Raw genomic sequence first — 14,167 nt, 5'->3', positions numbered from 1 at the left:
AAGTGTCTAATTTCCCGTAAGTCGGTCATTTGAAACTTATCATGAAGATAAGATTTAAATTTTGACATTGTATCTGTTTTTCTTGTTGCAATTACTATATCATCTACATATAACAGGATATATATATTTCTCGAAATATCTCCCTTATCCAAAATATAAATACACCTATCAACTCCTAAATTTTGAAATCCAACATCCTTCAATACACTTTCAAAGACTTCGAACCAACATCTAGCAGCTTGCTTAAGGCCGTTATAGCTTTATTAAGCTTACACACTTTCTTCTCATAAGAATGATTCAGGCCTTTTGGAACATTCATGTAGATTTCATCCTTTAGAGTTCCATTTAAAAATGCTGTTTTTACATCCATATGATGAACCATTAAATCATGTTGATTTGAAAGTGCCAACAAAAATCTAAAACTGGAAATTCGTGCAACTGGTGCAAATGTCTCATCGTAATCAGTCCTATATTCTTGAGTGAAACCCCGCGCTACATGTCTAGCTTTGTACTTTACTAAGTTCCCAAACTCATCTTTTTTAATACTAAATACCCATTTGCAATCAACTATGTTTTTATTATCTGGCTTATGCACTAAGGTCCAAGTATTATTTTGAAAATGAGATCTAAGATCTGTCCTCACAAAACCTAATCTCTTCAAAGGTATTAGGAATATCATCTAAGCATGTTTGAGTATTCATAAGACATCTTTCTAAAAATCGATATGATAATTTGGGTTTACCTTTAATTCTTTCACTGCGTCTGATTTCTTCTTCCTTTTTATTTTCTTTTAATTTATCACCAGTTTCAACGACTGGATCTGCATTCTCAAGATATGTGGAATTTTCATTGAGTTGCTCATTTAACTCAGAATCAACAGATTCATTATTTTCCACCAAAGGAAAAACCAACTCTTCATTCTCTTTAGTTAAAGATTCATTATTTTGTTCAACAGTATTACTTTGAACATCCGAAACTTTTCCATGTAAAACTCTCTTGCTATCATAAATTTCCTCGATTCCTCATTCCATAATTTATAACCATTTGGTTCATATCCAACAAGTATAGCTTTAATTGACCTTTCGTCAAACTTTTTTTTTTTTACTTTATTCAATGCATATACCGTCGAACCAAAAATCTTCAGATACTTTAACATTGACTTTTTGTTATGCCACATCTCAAATGGTGTTTTATTTATCTTTTGCAATGCTCTACTTGGGGATCTGTTAATTAAATAGGTTGATGTTAAAACAGCCTCACCCCAAAAATGTTTATTAAGTTGAGCACCATTAATCATAGATCGAGCCTTTTCGGTGATAGTTCGTATCATCCGTTCTGATACACCATTCAACTCTGGAGTATGAGGAACCGTTAAATGATAGCTGATGCCTTTTTCAACACAGAAATCACGCATTTCACCAGAAAGATATTCCCTTCCATTATCGATATACAAATTCACAATTTTTAAATTGAAGTGAGCCTCGATCTTCGCTACAAAGTCCTTGAAACAGAAAAACACATCCGACTTATAAGTTATTAAATAGGTTACACAGTAATGTGTATACTGATCAATAAAAACTACATAGTAGTTCTTATTATCAATGGTAGTGGGTGTTATTGGGCCACAAACATCGGAATGGACAACAAACAAAGGTCGTGTAATATTTTCCTTATTTTTAAATTTTTGAAACTTTAATCTAGATTGCTTGCCATTTATACAAGCCTCGCATAATTCATGATTTAAATCAATATTGCTTAAAATATTAGTATCTTCAAAAAGACTATTTCGCTTTATTTCTAAAAATTTTCCTACGCTTATGTGACCTAATCTTTCATGCCATAATCGATACTCAGCACTATTTGAAATTTTAGACATAAATACTTTACTGTTTAATTGAAATTTTATAATAGGTACATTGAACTCACGGATTCCATTAAAAACCATCCTTGGATACTTTTACACCTCCAGGATTAAATTCAATGGTCATACCATTGAATGCATTTCTTTACCGATAGTAGGTTGTGTGGAATATCCTTGCAATACAAAACGTTTTGCATGGTGATTTGGTTTCCGCAGCTGGTAACATTGACAACTCCTTTGGCTGTAGCGTAGATAAACTCTCCGCGTTTGGCAATCTCGATGGGCACATTTGATTGCAAATGGTCATATTTGGAGAACAATGCTGTGTCATTTATTAGGTGGTCTGATGCTCCTGAGTCTAGTATAAACTCAGCCTCGTTTGTATTTGAATTGGAAGTTGCATTTCTCAACATGAAGGCAAAACTACGCTCTGGTTGGGTTGCTGCTGCTGTTGCCATCTGAGCCTGCCCTTCCTTTCTTTTGTTTACGTTAGAATTCTGATTTGGCTGTCTTTTCAAAAAGAAACAATCCTTCTTTAAATGTCCTGGCTTACCACAATGAAAACATTTTGGTTTCGGTTTGAAACTTGGCTTGAACAATTTTTTCTTAAACTTTTGCATTGGATTATTGTTAAATTTTGCATCTTTGAACTCCTTGTTACCTACTGCTTGCAAGACTTTAGTACTCGTATCCTTACTAATATTCCGAAGCTTTATTTCTTGGTCAAGAAGTCGTGTTTTTACAAAAGCCAATGTCAAGTTATCTTCTGATAGAGTCTCTATTGCCGTTATAACACCATCATAACTGGGTGGAAGAGTTAGAAGTAAATGGGAAATTTTATCCATATCATCTAATTTTGCTCCTGATGCGATAAGTTCGGTAATGAGGTCATCAAATGAATTAAAATGATTCAGGAGTGAAGTGTCACCTTTTAACTCCATGGCTAAAAGTTTTTTTCGCAGAGATAGTTGTGATGCCAAGCTTCTTCTCTCGTAAATTGCATCTAAATTTGCAAAAATCTGCTTAGCAGTGCTCTCACTGTTAGTGAAACTGTTAGGAAATGCATCACTTAGGTATTCAATTATTAAACCTTTTGCATTTCGTTCTGCCTTTTTTATCTCATCAGTCACTTTTTCATGCGTTTTATCTATAACCTTCAGAAGATCATGCTCTTCCAGCAACGCTCTCATTCTAAACCTCCATATTGAATATTTCTCACCGTCAAACGGTTTGATATTTCTTTTCCCTTTATCCATTGTAAGATTCTATCACACAAAAGCGAATTTCACAGCCACAATTTCCAGCAACTTCTTACAGCAATAACGTTTCTCAACAGTAGCACTATCTTGTAACACCGTCCTGCCGCTACGTGGTGATTTGCGGCTAATTTGTCAAAGCGTTTCCAGAAAAAAAAACTCGCGAATTGATTAAATGTATATAGGTATGCTTTACTTATTCACTGTAGTTGTGTCTGGGCCCATAACCTATTGGTTTTGTTAATAAATAAGTAATACAATTAAGTATTAACCAGAAACCCACAATGAATAAATAAAACACACAATAAAGATTTTATAAACCACACGCTCTCAATGCCAGAAATGAAGTGAAGTAAAATGTCAAGAGGGCAAGATATCAACAAATAGGCGAGAAACAAGGAACACATTAATAGTGTGTATACACTTGCTACATCCTTACATTCAAGTGAATATATAGCATAACTGTCTATGTTACTTTTGCATATTTGAATACGCAAATTTCAATAGTTGATCCAATTATTTTGGATTTAATTACTTCTACAGCCAAATTCTCGAATGTGCCTTTCGTTAGGTTAACTAACCTCAAAGCTGTTATAAATCTTTGAAGGTGTAACTCTTGCCCGTTAAATTCAGGGATGACATTCGATATTTCTCTAATGTATGCTCTTTGGGCAATGCTCTCGTCAGCCATTGTGGTTGGTTTTAATTCTGTCGTTAAATTCAGAGTCGGACAAGTCCTGGTCTGATAATTCAGATTGAATAAGGAATTCCGGAACCGTAAGGTTGTTAATATCGCTTTCTTCTATTTCTTGTTGGTCCACAACTTCTTTTGATTCTGGTTCGTCACCAGCTTCAATTGGTATTGAAGTATTGAGAATAGTAGGTATTGAAATATCAAGCTTGAACCTTTCTTTAACAGATGTTAGATTAGATCTTAGTCTGATCAAAAACTTTGATACTCGAGACCAGTGATCCGGATTTAACTTTTCTCTGTGTTCATATATTAATATTCGAGCTTCATTAAAGCATTTAACTAATATTTCTACGTGTTTATTGACCGTTGTTTTTCGTATCGGTCTATTCTGTGTTAATGACTTATGAGATTTGTCGAATTCTGCTTTAATGCTTGATAGTTCTTTCGATAATTCATTCCATTCCATTATATTATGGGTATGGATTATCTTTTAGAAACCATCATAACAATGGTTCTACCTAAAAGTAGATGCTCGTCTATTCTTGATTTCACTAGCACACCCGGAATTGTTGTTAATACTATTCCTTTTTGGGTTGCGGTGCAGTGAAACAATGCTGAAACGTGGCAGTTAAATGTTTCTATATAAAGTATTTCTAACTCATACACACTAACTGGGGTTGTTGATACTAACTGCTTGATCCTTTCTTTGAAATAGGGGTCCTTTTCATATGTTTTGTCTATGGCTCTTTGTGTACTCATACTGGAATTATTTTCTTTTAAACTTTCTTTATTTTATTTATTTTTATTTTATTTTCATTTTTTCGCGCGGTTCCCACTGCATACGTACAGCCCACCTCCCGTCCAACCGACCGAGGGACGCTGCCGCATAACGTACGGCTCGAATCGCGGGGATAGATCCGAGAACGTTTAGGAGAAGAGTAGGGGTAAGATATTACGAGGAAGAGTGTTGCATAGATAAGGCGTTTAGTATAAAGGATTTAAGATTGTTAGTGGAGCAAAGTGGCAAGGTGTGGTAGAGACCATTGTAGTCCGAACATAATACCCTGAACGGATCGTGTTGGGCATATGTCGAATTACAATGGCTAAGGAGTAGAGGACGGAAGTTTCTAGTCCTTCTACTAGGAACGTTAAAATTTAAGCGTGTTAGTAAATGCTGACTGTCTACATTACCATATATAAGATTATATAGAAACATAACACCCATCATCGTTCTACGATTTGTTAATGATGGTAAGTTGATTAATAAAAGTCTACTATGATAAGTGGGAAGGTGAAGATTTGCATCCCAATTAAGTCCCCTAAGGGCGAAAATCAGGAAGTTTTTTTGTACAGATTCTATGTGATCTCGGTGTACTCCATATTGAGGACTCCAGACACACGATCCATACTCAAGAATCGGACGAACCAATGATGTATATAACGTTTTTGTTATGTACGGGTCATTAAATTCTTTTGACCATCTTTTAATAAAGCCAAGCACACCCATAGCTTTATTAACCATGGTAGATATATGGTCGGTAAATTTAAGTTTCAAATCTAAAAGGACTCCCAGATCGTTAACCTGAGTTAATCGTTCTAAAGCGTTCCCATAGAGAAAGTACATAGCCTGGTGAGGACTAGTTCGATAAAAGGACATGAGTTTACATTTCGATCCATTAAGCTTTAGGTTATTTGCAAAACACCAATTTTGAAATTTATCCAAATCGGATTGAAGTCTAGATTGGGCACTAGTGAATTTATACTGAAGACAAAGCTTAACGTCATCAGCGTACATAAGTACGAGTGAATCAGTTAAGGCAAGGGGCAAGTCATTAATAAAAAGTGTAAAAAGTAAGGGTCCAAGATGGCTTCCTTGAGGCACCCCAGATGTGACGCGGACTAGACGCGAGGTAACATCTTTAAAGAAGACACGTTGGGTTCTTCCAGATAAGTAGCTCGAAATCCAGATAAGGAGGTCAGTTGGGAATCCCAAAAGACTGAGTTTACTTATAAGAAGCGAATGGTCGACAGAGTCAAATGCTTTACTGAAGTCAGTGTAAATGACATCTGTTTGTAAGCCATTCCGGAACCCATCCGTGATAAAAGATGTTAGCTCCAGTAAGTTGGTAGTGGTGGAGCGGCGCTTCATGAAGCCATGCTGGCATGGAGATATTATTGAACTACATAGGTGTTGCAAATGTGGAGTGATAAGTTTTTCAAAAAGCTTCGGAATTGCTGACAATTTAGAAATGCCCCTATAATTGGCAGCGTCGGATTTTTTCCCTTTTTTATGAAGAGGAATAATGTAAGATTCCTTCCACATAAGGGGAAAGATCGAAGTCTCCAGCGAAAGATTAAAGAGTTTAAGGAGCGGTTTGCACAGAGCCTCGGCGCAGTTCTTCAGAACACAGCCTGGTACTCCATCGGGGCCTGGCGAATACACGGGCTTGACTTTAAGAAGACCCAATAACACACCACTTTGATCAAAAGAAGGGCAAAATATAAGGTTGGCTGATTGGATATTATAAGTGTAAGGCTGACCTGTACTGGTGCTAGGTGAGTATGTTGTTTGAAAAAACTGTGCAAAGAGATCGGCCATTGCCTGATCAGTGTTCGCATATGAGTTCTCAAACATAAGCATAGGAGGAGAAGATACATGTTTGCGCTTAGTGTTTACAAAGTTATAAAACTGCTTCGGATCCTGAGTAAACTGAATCCGGCAGCGGCGTATATAACTCCTATAACATTCAGCGTTATGCACGGTGAAATTGGACCGAGCTACTAAGTATCTTGAATAACTAACTGTACAGCCAGATATTTTATGTTTATTTAAAAGTCTATTCATAACGATCTTTAAATTTCCTAGGTGCCTTGTATACCAAGGCGGATTAATTGAAACGGACGGATATTTCCATGGCACGCAAACGTCGAAAAATTTATTCAAAGTATAATAAAATTTAATTAAGGCAATGTTTACATCTTCACATGCCAGTAGATTGGACCAATCAAATTCCAAAATTAACTTATTTAATTTCATAAAGTCAGCCTTACGAAAGAAACGAACTTTATGAGATTTAAGTGTAGGCTTAAGGCCAATTACGTTATTGTTTTCTATTAAAACCTCAAGAGTGGGATGATATGGATCCTCTGGGTTGGAAAGTGGTAAAGTTCTGGAAAGAGTAATTCCATCAGGATCAGAAACGAAACACAAGTCCAGCAGCCGACCTAAAGAATTTCTAACGTGGTTAATTTGCCCGAGTGACATGTCGAACATGCCCGCCGGGAAGTCATGGTGCGAATTCAGCAATAAAGACGGTGAATTTTTAACATTGGACCACCTGAGTTCTGGGATATTGAAGTCACCCAGAGCTACTAGCTGGTCACCATCAGACAGACGATCAAAAACAAACCTAATAGCGTCTAAATGTTGCCAGTATGTGGGCGGTTCGGACGAAGGGGGTACGTAGGAGCACGTAACGTATAATGATTTATCGGACAATATGATTTTAATGCAAAGAAATTCTATGTCACCAAACTCTTGTGATTTAATCTCTTCAGAAGCGAAATTGGAGTCTACAGAAATTAACACTCCACCTCCCCTTCGCAGAGTTCTATCACGTCTAAAAGTGGTGTACTTACTTGGAAAAACTTCGGAGCTTAAGATCTCCGGCTTTAACCAAGTTTCTGTAAAGACTATAATGTGAGATGCAAAGAAAGAACTATCAGAATACAGTTTGGGAAGCTTACTTCGTAACCCTCTAGTATTCTGATAGGTAAGTGTTAGTGAAGGCATTAGTTTTTTGAAGCTGACGTGGAAGGTTGGTCAGTGGCTCTAACATGTGGGAGTTTCACTCCCACAGGTTTGGTCATTTTTTTCTTCACCGTACTTGGCTGATGTTCTTGGACGAAAATGTTCTCTGGCCAGAAACTGGCGGAACAAATCGTCTTGAACATCTGCGCGGGCACACGTATTTTGAAAGATGACGTATGCCTGGTGTAGTTATATTTAAATTTAGTTATATCTGCCACCTTTATGTCGGCTTTTGATTTGGCTTTGATGTAAGCCGAGAGATCAATCTCAGAAGTATCAGGGGCAAGCCGGGAAACAAATATGTGTTTCGATGGTGGGATCACCTGCAAGGGTTTTGGTGCCGCCGTAACGAGTATGGCAGCATCAGTTCGTACCGGGGGTCCGGAAGCTTGATTGCCCTGTTCGGTGACTTTTAAGGGGGTTTCAATTATTGGGTCTGGTGGTATCACTTGAAGCGATGCCACAGAGGACATATCGGAAAATTGCTCGTTTATGCTGAGATATTCGGAGACCGAATTTTTCCCAGGTACGGCCCTTGGGGTGGCCAGAGATATGAGCGGCTGCATAGTTGTCGGCTGAATAGGCTGAAGACTTTTCGCCACGGGCACATCACTAAAAGCAGATTTCTTACGCTTTGGAGACTCATTTAGTAGTTTAAGACTACTAAACTGTGTATCTAGCGCACAGAGTTGGTCGTTGATTTTACGAAAACCGCTAACCAGCTCTTTAAATCCACTTTTAGTCTGTCTCATGAACGATCTCATTTCGTCCTGAACAGCACGACAACCGTCACAGCAAAAGTGGAGACCAGACCTACGTGAGATGGCATCCGAAACTGAGGCCGTGAACCCGGCACACTTAGCGTGTAAAACGTTTTCACATAGCCAGCAGTGGATGGTAGGCTGGGATGAAGAGATTGTCTTATTACAAGACTTCAAACCACAGACAAGTTTAAATTCCATTATGAATATATTATTTTTATTATTGACGTACCGTGAACCACTGTGCCAAAGAGTCGAAAAAGGGAGAATAAAGAGGGCGATTAGTGAGAGTTAGTATAAGAGCAAAGAATATAGATAAGAATCTAGTGTGAGACAAAAGAAGCAACACCGTAAAGGATGAAGAAGCAGAGCAGTGCTATGTTTGGAAGAATATTAATAAATTTATTATTTTACCTCCAAATATATCACTGCACACGCGAAGCGAATCGGATGTTTGGGATGAAAAGAATCGGGTTTATGTAAATAAATAAAAATAAACACCGGATTGTTTATAATTATTATAATAAATAAAGATTTTTCAAAACGCAGTGCGCACAAAAAAAACACGTCCGTTCGCTTTAAGAAAAAGTGAGGAAGTTGTACGTAAAGATAAGATTATTCATGAACATATGAAATCGTTTTTTTTTTGTATATACCATAGGTGCATCTTTAATATATCAGAATTTGGCATTGAGCGTTGTTATATTTTTTTTATATATATGTCTAAAAATTAATTTTTAATTTTTCGTTATTTTTTTTTTATATTTTGTCCAGATCGATAGCCTGGCTTTTAATAATCGCTCTTTTTGCTATACATTTATTATGAAAAATGTATGCTTTATAAAAAAAAAAATGCGATCAAAATGAATACAATAATTGATAATAGGATATTTGTCAATTCTGTGGTCGTAGTGCTGGACTCAATTTTATTTGTTACATTTGCTGTGGAGTCCACTTGTTTTACATCTACTAAACCCATTTTGGGTATTTTCTCTAGAATTGGTATATAATTTTTTATTTAAATTTTATGATTTAATTTATTATTTATTTGCCATTCAGTTTGGCTCATTTAAAGACTTGACTTGGCTATGTGTATATTGTTTTTTTTTTTATTTGTACTTTTTTTTTATAAAACCTGCCTATAATTTTTTTTTTTTTATATATATATTGGTTGTTTTTCTTTGTTGTTCATTGTATTTTTTTTACATAAAAACCTGCCAATTTTTTCTATGGTTTTCAGGCCACACGCTAATCGGGCAACTTTAATGTCGCTCAATTTTACAAAGGATTTTTTTATACTAAAAAAAAATATGCATCGCAGTAAAATACTGGTGCAATGTTGGACTTATGTTTCGTTTCTGATCCTGATGGAATTACTCTTTCCAGAACTTTGCCCCTTTCTAACCCTGAGGATCCATATCATCCCACTCTTGAGGTTTCAATCGAAAATAATTACTTTTTTGACCTTAAGTCTACAGTTAAATCTCAGAAAGTTCGTTTCTTTCGTAAGGCTGACTTTACGAAATTAAATAAGTTAATTTTGGAATTTGATTGGTCTGATTTACTGGCATGCGAGGATATAAACATAGCATTACAAAAATTTTATTACACTTTGAACATATTTTTCGACGCTTGCGTGCCGTGGAAATATCCGTCCGCTTCAACAAATCCGCCTTGGTATACAAGGCACCTTATAAATTTAAAGAATAGTATGAGTAGACTTTTAAACAAACATAGATTATCTGGCTGAACAGTTAGTTATTCAAGATATTTAGTAGCTCGGTCCAATTTCACCGTGCATAACGCAGAATGTTATAGGAGTTATATTCGCCGCTGCAGGATTCAGTTTACTCAGGATCCGAAGCAGTTTTATAACTTTGTAAACACTAAGCGTAAACATGTATCTTTTCCCCCACTGCTTACGTTTGAGAACTCTTATGCGAACACCGATCAGGCAATGGCCGATCTCTTTGCACAGTTTTTTCAAACTACCTAGCAGCAGTTTAGCTCAGCCTTACACTTATAATATCCAATCAGCCAACCTTATATTTTGCCCATCTTTCGATCAAAGTGGTGTGTTATCGGATCTTCTTAAGGTTAAGCCCAAGTATTCGCCAGGCCCTGATAGAGTACCAGGCTTTGTTCTGAAGTACTGCGCCGAGGCAAACCGCTTGTTAAACTCTTTAATCTATCGCTGGAAACTTCAATCTTTCCCCTTATGTGGAAGGAATCCTTCATTATTCCGCTGCATAAAAAAGGGAAAAAATCCGACGCTGCTAATTATAGAGGCATCTCTAAATTGTCAGCAATTCCAAAGCTTTTTGAAAAACTTATCACTCCTCATTTGCAACACCTATGTAGTTCAATAATAACTCCGTGCCAGCATGGCTTCATGAAGCGCCGCTCCACCACTACCAACTTATTGGAGCTAACATCTTTTATCACGGATGGCTTCCGGAATGGCTTACAAACAGACGACATATACACTGACTTCAGTAAAGCATTTGACTCTGTTAACCATTATAAGAAATAATAAACTCAGTCTTTTGGGATTCCTAACTGATCTTCTTATGTGGATTTCGAGCTACTTATCAGGGAGAACCCAACGTGTTTTCTTTAAAGATGTTACCTCGCGTTTAGTCCGCGCCACATCGGGGGTGCCCCAAGGAAGCCATCTTGGACCCCTACTTTTTACTCTGTTTATTAACGACTTGCCCCTGCTTTAACTAATTCACTTGTACTTATGTACGCCGATGACGTTAAGCTATGCCTTCAGTATAAATTCACTAGCGCCCAGTCTAGACTTCAATCTGATTTGGATAAACTTAAAAATTGGTGTTTAGCAAATAACCTAAAGCTTAATGGATCGAAATGTAAACTTATGTATTTTTACCGATCTAGTCCTCACCAGGCTATGTACTTTCTCTATGGGAACGCCTTAGAACGATTAACTCAGGTTAACGATCTAGGTGTCCTATTAGATTTGAAACTTAAATTTACCGACCATGTATCTACCATGGTTAATAAAGCTATGGGTGTGCTTGGTTTTATTAAAAGATGGTCAAAAGAATTTAATGACCCGTACATAACTAAAACTTTATATACATCACTGGTCCGTCCGATTCTTGAGTATGGATCGTGTATCTGGAGTCATCAATATGGAGTACACCAAGATCACATTGAATCTGTACAAAAAAACTTCCTTACTTTTGCGCTTAGGGGACTTAATTGGGATGAAAATCTGCTGGGCAACGCTGCTGTGCAACACTCTTCCTCGTAATATCTTTCTATTAATCCTCGCTTACCTATCTCGGATCTATACCCGCGATTCGAGCCGTACGTTACGCGGCAGCGTCCCTCGGTCGGTTGGACGCAAAAAAAATACAAAAAAATATGCAACGCAGTGCATGGGGAAAAAAAAAATTTGCGCTCTTGGTAGCGCTGTCGGTTCACTGTTCCGGGCTTAGCTTGGAGCGCTAAACGGGGCCGGTGCTGGCTGCACAGGCTTTTCTTCTTTATTTGGTTTGGTTGGTTGGTTGGCTTTATTTGGCAGAAGGGTGATTCCAGGGGTCCTCTGCAGTCATTGGGGCATTTTTTCTTTATTCTCGGTAACTCGTGTTTTGGTGGTGGATTAAGTTTTATCTTGTCTTTGGATATGTTAGGTATTGCAGTGTAGGTGGATGTGTGAGTGGCTGTGGTTTTATTATTTCTTTGCGTTAGTAGGTTTTTGATGTGTTCAACTTCGGCGTGTATTTTCACCGAGTTGTTCCATTCTAATTTACTTCCGCTATTTAGTAGCTTCAGTAATTCAGCCTTTCTGGCTTTTAAACGTTGAACCACGCCACTACGTTATGCACACATCACACTCTACTCGCTCCCCAGGTTTGTGGACGTGTTCCCAGTTTTATTGATTATATCGGTTGGTTTGAAGGATTAGCATATCTTTATTTTATTTAAGGCTCGAGTTGTATTCGGAGCAGCTGTTGTTGCCGCTCCGAGCTCATGGGAGTTTCTCATTTTACAAATTTACTTATGAGTTAAAGGAAGTCTAAGTCTCGTAGCTGCGCTGCCCAAAGCGGCAGCGGAGAGACGGTTATGTATTCTTAAATATTTACATATGAATATATATTTATGTTATGTTCGCTTAGGCGGAGGTATATGGACATGCATAAGGTCCACTCGTGTTACGTATATGCGGACATATGCACTTTTCGGCGTACAGCAGAGGCACAGCGGGCGATTCATATTTCGGTGCACTTAGGTTTATGACCGAGACCTTGGATAACATAAACACTGCGACAAAGTGTTACAGTGCGTACCCTTTAAGTACTCTTGGTACAGTGGGTGGTCGATATATATATATACGATATTAATAGTGCATATATGTGCATATTACACCGGGTTAGTGCCAATACACACGCCCTCCCAAAGCTTGCGCCCGGCAGGTCGTGTGGTCTTGGTGCCTGGCACCGAAACGGCTCACGGTTCCCTTCGTTGGGACTCACGGACTCTGGTTGCGGGGCCTGTGTTGCCGCTACCGTCTTCTGCGCTGGTCCTCTGCTGCCGCTGCTCCCGTCGCCGCCGCTCGATCGTCGTCGCTGCTCCTCTGACGCTGATGCTCCCTCGTCGATGCTACTGCTTCCTCGTTGTCGCCGTCGCTCCCTCGTCGTTGCCTCTGCTGTTGCTGCTCCTTCTTTATGGGTGCCGTGGACCTTCGGAATCTTTCGCTCGCTGCACTTTCCCTTTCGCCGTGGCCGGCACCTAACCCGTGTTAACAGACCGAGTGGCTCACCTCCCAGGCATACACCGGGCAGGATATGCTCCTCGCTGCTTAGCGGCCGAATCATGGCACGAAGGGTCTACCTACCGCACAGGACACGCCCCCGGTCGCGTTTGCCACTCGCCTCCAAACACCTGCGTGCCTACGCTCCGCAGGATCTATGGTAGGCCAGAGGTTTGGGCGTCGCGTGTCCTTTGACTCCAGGTGATACGCTGTGCATACGCTCCAGCGCCTGGATCAGGATTCTCTTGACTTTCCCGGGGTGTCCCTGCGTGGTTTTACTGTTGGGCTTGAGTTCCCGAGCTGGCTATCCCTCGCGTTACAGGATCACACCTGGATCGAACGGTCAGGAGTAGTCAAGGCGTACGCCAGACTGATCCGTCGTTGCCGCTACTACACCAGGTTACCTGTCGTGTCCGCGAATAACTCAACCCGACTCGGTTAACCTTGGGCCTCAGCTTTGCCCCGGATCCTTGATCCTTTCCCCTTGCTCCTTGCTCGACTCGCGTACCGCCGCCGGACTTACCCACAGGTCCTTAAGCTATTTGTCGCAGATCCTCGCTCACTCGCCTTAATAGCCCGCACTTAAGACTGTCGGACTTACCCACGGGGGGGCCTTCAGCCTGTACTCCTAATTCCTCCAAGGAAACTTTCCCACTTGAATGTCAGACTTACCCACGGGGGGTCTTTCACTCAACTCTTCCAGCTTCGTAGTGCCAGAGGCGCCCGTTAATCCTTGCGAATCCACTTCCTGCCGTTAATCCTCCGCTCATTTACTTTCTCCGTTAGCTTTCTCCAATCCCGCCGTCTTTCTATCGGCGAGCTTTCTTTATTGTCCCACCCCCGATTGCCCTGCTTGGGCCTCCATCCGCATTTTTTTTGTGCCGGTCATCGGACTTCGTCCAGATACCCCGCGACCCCCCCTGGTCATTCAAAATGCATTTCTGTGTTTTGTGCATTTTCTAAACACAGCTGCGCAGCCGCCGGCCGCTTCGTTCCCCGCC

The sequence above is a fragment of the Drosophila ananassae genome (assembly GCF_017639315.1).
Source record: "Drosophila ananassae strain 14024-0371.13 chromosome Y unlocalized genomic scaffold, ASM1763931v2 tig00000090, whole genome shotgun sequence".
In the NCBI taxonomy this organism is placed as follows: Eukaryota; Metazoa; Arthropoda; class Insecta; order Diptera; family Drosophilidae; genus Drosophila; species Drosophila ananassae.
Note: the sequence above shows the minus strand (reverse complement) of the source record.